Genomic DNA, 9,045 nt, shown 5'->3' with positions numbered 1-9,045 from the left:
CACAAGGTGGTGACCCATAAGACAATTATTGGCAAAGGCATGACTCGACTTTTCCTTGAACATATCTATTGTTATTCGGATGTATGTGGTCCCATGCCCTATCAATCTTGCTGAGGTGGTGCAAAGTACTTTGTCACATTCATTGATGATTACTCACATGAGGACTTGGCTTACCTTATTAAGTAGAAATCAAATGTCTTGTCTCCCTTTCAACGTTAGCTTACTCTTGTTAAGAACCGATCTAGTGAAATGCCTAAGATCTGATAATGGGGGCGAGTATGTCTCAAAAGCTTTGAACAATTTTGTGATGAGCAGAGTCTTAAGCACCAATTGACTGCCCCTTATATCCCTCCATAGAATAGTATTGCCGAACACATGAATAAGACGATTCAGGAGAGAGTCTGCAATATGGTTAGCTAGATAGGCTTACCACTGCACTTTTGGATTGAGGCATTATTGGGATGTAGGTGAGATGGGCTATCACCTATGGAATCCACAGGCTCATAGGTTATCCGCAGCCATGATGTAGTTTTCCATGAGGAAAAGATGCATAAGCAGAGCAAATAGTTGAGGTACGCACAGTAATCAAGAGGAGCCTCCTACTCCCATAAAGCCAGCTAGACAACCTCTAGTTGTTGATGCTCTAGTGGCCTATGCCCCACCTATTGTGCAAGATTAGATTGCTTTGAGATGCTCTACTAGAGCTAGACATTAGCATGAGTGCTTTACACTCTCCATGGATTATGTTATGATGGCAAATACATGTGAGTCTCTCTCTTATAATGAGGCCATGCACAGAGATGATAGTCACTCATGGAACGGGGCTATGCACTTGGAGTTTGACTCCTTACAAATAACCATACATGGGATTTAGTTCCTTTGCCTATGATAAGAAGGCATTGCCATGCAAATAGTTATACAAGCTAAAAAGTATCCTTGGATACCCTAAGCCGACTTATAAGGCTAGATTGGTAGTTAAGGGTTTCAAGCAAGAATATGATGTTGACTTCGATGAAGTCTTTTCTCCTATGGTCAAAATGACAACCCTATGCTTGCTACTAGCATTGGTTGCTTAGTGGACCTTTATTGAATGGATGCAAAGATAACTTTTAGGGACTGGCATGGTGAGATCTATATGCAATAGCCTAAGGGCTTTGAAGAAAAAAGTAGGGAACACCTAGTATACAAGTTGAGAAATAGCCTTTATGGCCTTAAGTAGACACCTAGGGAATGGTGCCAAATGTATGCCATGATAGCCACTCGTTCTGACATAGCATTTGAAGTGGGGGTTCTGGCACACTATGTTGCTACACCTGGCAGACGACATTGGAATCCCATCAAGGGTATCATGAAGTACCTGAAGGGCACAATAACTATGTGTATATATTATGGTGGGCATGATACATGAGTCATGGGCTACATCGACTCTAATTATGCAGGATATGCAAATAATAGGAAGTCCACTTTTGGCTATGTCTTCACCTTTGATGGAGGTGTTGTTTCTTAGATATCCAAGGTGTAGAAATGCATGGCCTTCTCTACTACCAAGATCGAGTATGTTGCAGCCACTGAGGCTTGCAAGAAGGCTCTCTCATTAGGCTTTTAGGTTTTAGACCTTGGTATTACTAATGTGGTCCCTACATTGCATTTGGATTCTATGAGTGCTATCCAATTGGCAAAGAATTCGATCTTCCATGCAATGACAAAGTATATTGAGGTGTGTTACTACTTTATCAAAGAGGTCATTGAGGACAGGTCCCTTGAGCTTGTCAAGATCTCACCAACCAAAATCTTATATATCTACTCACTAAATGTCTCTTAGCAGAGCATTTTGCCTTCTATACAAAGCTAACGGGCATTGGATGAGATTACATCTTTTCTTGTCCTATTGTACTTTCTGTACATTTGAACTTTATAACTTTTTTATTGTTCTCTCCTCACTAGGGACACATTTGCCTTTAATTGAGAGGTTGTTGGAGGTAAAGGCACCTTTGCCTAGTTGTCTATATATTACTACCTTGATAATACATGTACACTTGTACGCTACAGGTGGCGAGTACCCATCACTATCACTTCATTCTTTGTTCTTTCTGTGACATTTGAATAAAGGGAAGGCCAGTCACACATTGTGACTATCAAAGTTCCCACATATTGTGTCTCTCTTTCTCTTGCTCTTGTTCCTTCCACCATAGCTCTTACTTTCGCTCATATGCTTTCACTCCGCGCTCATAGGCATTTACCAAAGAAGGATGGTTGAGGTGGTTTTGGGTCGTTTTATGCATATTTGAGCTATTTTGACAAGAGTATTCTATTTTTCTTTGTATTTATTATTGTAATTTATTTTGAGTTGAAAGAGTGGTGTTGGACTATCATCTTAAACAGAGTTTACCTAACTTATTGTCTTACACATAGTGTATTTAGCTTGAAGGGATTTCAGTTATATAGAGTTTCCAAGAGTAATACAACTTTCTAGTGAGTTTATATGTTTATTGCTTTCTATCTTCTATATGTCTTCTCTTTTCCTTGATCGCCAGTGAATTTTGGCCTACATCTTTCCAACCCTAATAACATGCTCTTGGATTGTATTTGTATTTTGGAGGAGTTATGTATATTACTCATTATTGTCTTAATAAGAAGTTACAAATACTAAGCTCTACAACCTCATTTGGTAACCAACATGAGAAACCAAATGCATTGTCTCAATGCTCATATCTTGAGCCTAAATAGGGAGATGCGATTCATGACGAATAGGATTCTGCTCTCTTGAGATTAGAACAATTCCAACATTGCAAAATAACAAGCAAAGCTTTAGAAGATTTGACTTGTCTTTTACAAGTAAAGAAAGAACTTTCCAAATAATCTCTTTGCCCAAAATATCAAACAAAAACTCCAAGAAGGGTGTACACGTGTTGGAGGCTTTCAGGAAGCATTCATGTGCCAACATGACGAATAGGGAGATGCAATTCATGACGAATAGGATTCTGCTCTCTTGAGATTAGAACAATTCCAACATTGCAAAATAACAAGCAAAGCTTTAGAAGATTTGACTTGTCTTTTACAAGTCAATAAAGAACTTTCCAAATAATCGCTTTGCCCAAAATATCAAACAAAAACTCCAAGAAGGGTGTACACGCGTTGGAGGCTTTCAAGAAGCATTCATGTGCTTCTTGCCAAACTTCTTATGCATACTACATGTCTACCTACCATATAAACAACAATCATAAGACTCAATGCACTTATAGTCTAGGGCCGAAAGATATTGCAAACTAGTAAGCACTTTCATTTCTTTCAAAGATATGTGCCCAAGGTGACGATACTAAAGAAATACATGTGAAATTGCAACCAGAGCCAAAACATGGTCAACTGACCTAGATACAAGTCAATGATAAAGGGTACTAGACTTAGCACCATGTGCAATAACAAGATTCCCACAGGTAATCTTCCATGAGGAATCACCAAAAGAGATAACATAACCTACATCATTCAAGGTGCCAATAGAGATAAGGATCTTCATGAGAGTCAATACATGAAATACATCATAAAGAGTGAGCATGCTGTCTAAATCAAAACACAGCTAGACATCACCAATAATGGTTATCTCCAAAGCCAAGTCATTACCCAAATAAATAGATGTAGTCATACTGTGATAGGAGTGAAACCACTTTCTATGAGGGTTCACACGAAAGGAAGCCCCTAAATCTAAGCAACATTGAGTATATCCTAAAATAGCATCAGTCAATTGTGAAGCATCCAAAGAAGAAGCTGCCAAGATAAGATCATCAAATATATTATACTGCACTACATTAATCTCCTCAATCTTCACACTAGACTTGCTAGGCACAATGTTGCGATTATCATTCTTGTCTTGCACTTTGTTATTTCCCTTTTCCTTGCACTTGTCTTCGTGCATTTTATGGCACTATGGTTGAATACGACCTACTTTTCCATAATAATGACAAGTAAGATTGAACTTAGAGCCACGGGGCTTATTGCGAGACTATCCACATATCCTAAATTGAGACCTCTTATCTTAGAGTCTCTACCATGGCCATTTCCATCCTACCGACCTCTCACAATCAATGCATGGGACATAGGAGAAGCATCCACATTATTTTTATTTGCCTCTTCTGTTAAGAGGGCACTCTAAACATCCTGCAATTTTAGCCCACCCTTGGTACAGAGAGCCATACGAAAAGTGTCCCATAACTCAAGTAGAGTACCAAGCAGAAATAAATGATGTAAAGTATCCTAAACTCAATCTTCTACAAATCTAAATGGTTGATAATGGAGTGAAACTCATTCACATGTGCAAATATAGAAGTCCCTTCCTTCAAGAAGGTCCAATCAACTATTTCAGCCAATATATTTGAGATGTAGGGCTTTGCTTGTCATAAAGATTCTTAATCTATGTTCAAAGCTTATATGCAGTCTGATTTCCAATTATAACATTGTAGTGAACCTACTTAGAGAGTGATAAAATGATAGTGGACTTGTGTAGCTCATCCAATTCATTCCAATACTTAGCCACAATTTTTTCGAGTTTGGCACCCCCATTTTTGAGTGGTCTAAGTTGCAATTTATGCACTAAAACCTGCCATATCTAGGTCTTCCACAATAGCTTAATTAGTCCCATCTAGTTTCTAAATATTGAAGATAGTACTATTGCGAGAACCACTGGCCATAATGAGACTAAGCAAGTACAAAGAAGGGCAAGACGGTAATACGCTACAAAACAACCCCAAAACCACTGCTAAATCAAGTGGAAGACTAGAGATACTACCAAAGTAATGAGTTGTCCAAAACTTGTAAGCAAAATATTGTCGAGTCTAGGTGATTGCCCTCAAATAGAATGCATAAAATTGAAATGACAAGCTACTGTGATAAATTGTAGCAATATGCCAACAATTAACTATGAGCAACCAAGTAGGAAGAAGCCAGGAAAAATTGGCACTGAAGACTATCCCAATTGCAATGTGTCAGAAACCATACATGCAATAGGCATAGACACCATGCACAAGGTAGGTATCAAGGGTAAATGAAGAGAATTGCCATATGCATACTTCACTGAGTAAAAGCTCAATACATAACCCAAAAGCATATGCATACCGCTAATAATACCCTAACATACATAAGTATTGGGTCCAATCTAAGATATCAAATCAGCCCATGATCGGGCAACTATATCCAATAAATATCGAGAGCATGTACATGTCACAATGAGTCTCATTATCTCACTATAATAAGCTCAAACTGTTAAACCAAATTCTCTATAGAATATCCAAGCGCCAATGTGGTTTAGTATATAAAGTTGAGTAGCTCCCGCTAAAAAAAATTTCAAATGCCAAATGAGAAAGCAATGCTCAAAACATCATGTGAATGACATCCGAGTATCTAAGATACATGAAGCGTAAGCCAAGAGTATAAAACCTAATGGATTCTTCAAGCCTGTAAATGCATAAGCCATTGAAATAAGTAAGGCATGTAACCATAGCCAATATCAATGTAATGGAGCTCACTCGACTTAAAAGTATGCTATAGTATATCAAGAAGTATACATAACAATTGAAGTACCGGTACATCCACTGAGTATCCCGTAAAGCATCAATGAGCATTAGACACAAGCTTTTCACTAATAAATACTTGTTGCCTTGTTATTATAGCATTGAAATGATACTGAAATCTAAGCTATTTCAAGCTTAAATTAGTAATTAGCCCCAAAAGCCTAACCATACCATCCGGGCATCAAAATAACATCCTCAAAGCATCAAACATGCATTATGGAATTTATCTTTGTTATCCAAACCAAAATGGTTATAGTTTGTGTGAAATAAAGAATATAAATCTGTGCAAAATCAACTCTATGAGTACGAAATTTGTAGTTCTTGTTGTGTTCTTCATTTTTAGGTATAGAATGCCTAAATCTGATATTGTATGCAAAAGTTATGGCCAAAATACAATAGTGTTGTCAAACTGCCATAACTGTCCATGACTTTTACAACATTCTTTGTGTTCACTCAAAATGGATAAAACAAATGCTCCTCATCTCAATAAGCACTCAACAAGGCTTAGCTAAGCCTTGGAAAGCTCCTTAATAAGCATGGAACAAGTTGGAAGAGGGAAAGACTCAATGCATACCTCAAGAGAAAGAAACAATGGTTGCCATGAGACCTTGAGTTGAAGCTTTGAAACTAGGCTAAAGCCAAGGATGAAGAAGCTCCTCAAATGGTTAACTATGATAGCAGTTGAAGGGAGTGAGCCCAAAGTGAAAGTATGCGAGCAGAAGCAAGAGCTATGGTGGAAGGAGCAAGAGCAAGAGCAAGAGCAATAGAGAGAGACACACAAGATTTGGGAACTCCAACAATCACAATGTGTGATCGGTCTTCCCTTTATTTCAATGTCATTGAAAGAAAAAAGATAAAGCGAGTGATGGATGCCCACCACCTGTAGTGCACAAGTGTGAGGATATTGTTAGTGTAGTAATACATGGGTGACTAGACATAGGCATATTTACCTCCAACAATCCAAACCTAAAATATAAACAAACTTAAGCATGATACTTACAAAAGTTTATCTCAAAGGAGTTCCAATCACTGCTTCCAAGATACAATGTCAATCATGTTGTAACTCACAGATGCACCACCTCCCTTTGTTGCTTTCACCTATTAAGATTTTTCTTTATATATTTTTACATCCTTTTTCACTAGTCCAAACCAAGCCACCCATGCTTTTCTAGCCCATTGTTGTAGCCATTGTGTCCCTTTGAACAAATATGGGGCATGCGTTTTTAGTTACATGACTATATATAGTAATTGAAAAACCGATAACTAGCAAATGGCTATGAAAACTCATCATGTGGAACACATATGGTATGTTCTTGTTGGATCTTGGTCTCTCTCCATTTCTCAGTGATGCTATGCATGTACATTTGCGTAATAAGTTCATGCATCATGCAATGATGACTCTCTTGCCTTCGTCCCTCGTAATCAATTGATGCGTATGGTTAGTTGTCATCTATGATGTGCTGGTAGGAGCCATGGATGACTTGAGATTTCTAAGTGTAGTGGTCTTGGTTTAAAAGGGGGAATTACTACTACCAACTAGGCTCTTGTCCCACTACACCTAGCTATAGGCTAGGCATAACATAAATATAGGTGTATGCTAGGTGTAGGCATGCACCATACCTAGCCTAGCCTATGCATGTCATAAGTTATAGGATACCTAGCATAAGCATGGCATAGCTATGGGCTAGGCATACATGACGCATGGTGAAAATGAGGATGTGATGAGATGGATTCTATCCATGGAGAGGGAAGCAAGAGCTCTATCCAAGGTAGTAGATGGTAAACATCGAAGATTGTTAACCATATTTTGAGAAGGCTATGAAAGTGCAAGTGCAAATGCATTTTTTTAGATTACTTTGGAGTGCTTCATTATATTATTTTGAGACACTTGTGTTATTGGTGTACTTCATGGAAATTAGATTATCATGGATATATTATTTGTGAGAGTTGGGCTCACTCTCATGTACATTGTGTCTATCTCCTACATTGTATTTGTCACACCCACAATTATTGCATGGTTGCACACATGTATTTGTGATTGTATTAGTGTAGGCTATGTCTAATAAGACTAAGGCACAAGTATGCTTCAAGGATTGACTAGTCTAGATTCCACAAAGTGGGTAGAGCATCCACGAGAGGGTGCAAACCCTAATTCAAAGTGATGAAAATCCTAAAATGCAAGGTGGGATGCAAACGCTAACCTTAAAATAGGGGGCCACCTTAGAGAAGTGACTTATCCCTAACCCTAAACTTGGTCTAGATAAGGGTGGGAGGTCTCAAACTTTTAGTTGCATTTATCATTTTGACACATCCATGGTACGAAAGCTTTGTTAGTGCAACCATTCAATACTTCGATTATATCATCTTGCTTCCATTGTTGAGAGAGAGAGAGAGAGAGAGAGAGAGAGAGAGAGAGAGAGAGAGAGAGAGAGAGAGAGAGAGAGAGAGAGAATGAGTGAGAGGTGTGTTAAGCAAGGGATTGAGGAAAAGTGATGCTCTACATCTTCTTCTGAAAGGAGAAGTCGAGAGCATGAGCAAGTAGAAGTAATTGAGCAGTGAGCTATGGATGGTGTGAGAGAGAGAGAGAGAGAGAGAGAGAGAGAGAGAGAGAGAGAGAGAGAGAGAGAGAGAGAGAGAGAGAGAGAGAGAGAGAACGAGTGAGAGGTGTGTTGAGCAAGGGATTGAGGAAAAGTGATGCTCTACATCTTCTTCTGAAAGGAGAAATCGAGAGCATGAGCAAGTAGAAGTAATTGAGCAGTGAGAGATGGAGAGAGGAGAGAGAGAGAGAGAGAGAGAGAGAGAGAGAGAGAGAGAGAGAGAGAGAGAGAGAGAGAGAGAGAGACTCATGATGTGGGAACTCCAATAGTCACAATGTGTAATTGACGTTCCCTTATTCAAATGCAATTGAGTAAATAAAGAATAAAGTGGTAGTGATGGGGGCTTGCCACCAACAGTGTGCACGTGTGTAGGGGTGGCTGCCACTTGCAGTGTATATGTGTGTGGGCATTGTTAGTGTACTAATATATGGGTGACACAGGGATAGGCACCTTTACCTCCAACAACCTCTTACTTAAAGGTGAATGTGCCCCTAGTAAGGACAGAACAAGAAAAAAGTGACAAACTACAACAGGATGAGAAAATATGTCATCTCATCCAATGCCCATTAGCTTCGTATGGAAGGAAAAATGCTATGTTAAGAGACTTTTAGGTGAGTAGATCTACAAGATTTTGGTTAGTTGAGATCTTGACAAGCTCAATGGACTTGTCCTCATGACCTCTCTGATAAAGTGGTAATGTACCTCAATGTACCTTGTCTTTACATGAAAGATAAAATTCTTGGCCAACTAAATAGCACTCATAGAATCCAAATACAATGTAGGGACCATATCAGTAATAGCTATTTCACTCATAATTTGAAAAAATATGCAATGTTGGATCGTGGTATGCAACCAACCAATCGATGCTACACACAAAAATAATATAT

This window comes from Lygodium microphyllum, unplaced genomic scaffold, assembly GCF_053477565.2.
Source record: "Lygodium microphyllum isolate KBCC unplaced genomic scaffold, Lygodium_microphyllum_v1.1.10 scaffold_31, whole genome shotgun sequence".
NCBI classification, from domain to species: domain Eukaryota; kingdom Viridiplantae; phylum Streptophyta; class Polypodiopsida; order Schizaeales; family Lygodiaceae; genus Lygodium; species Lygodium microphyllum.
Note: the sequence above shows the minus strand (reverse complement) of the source record.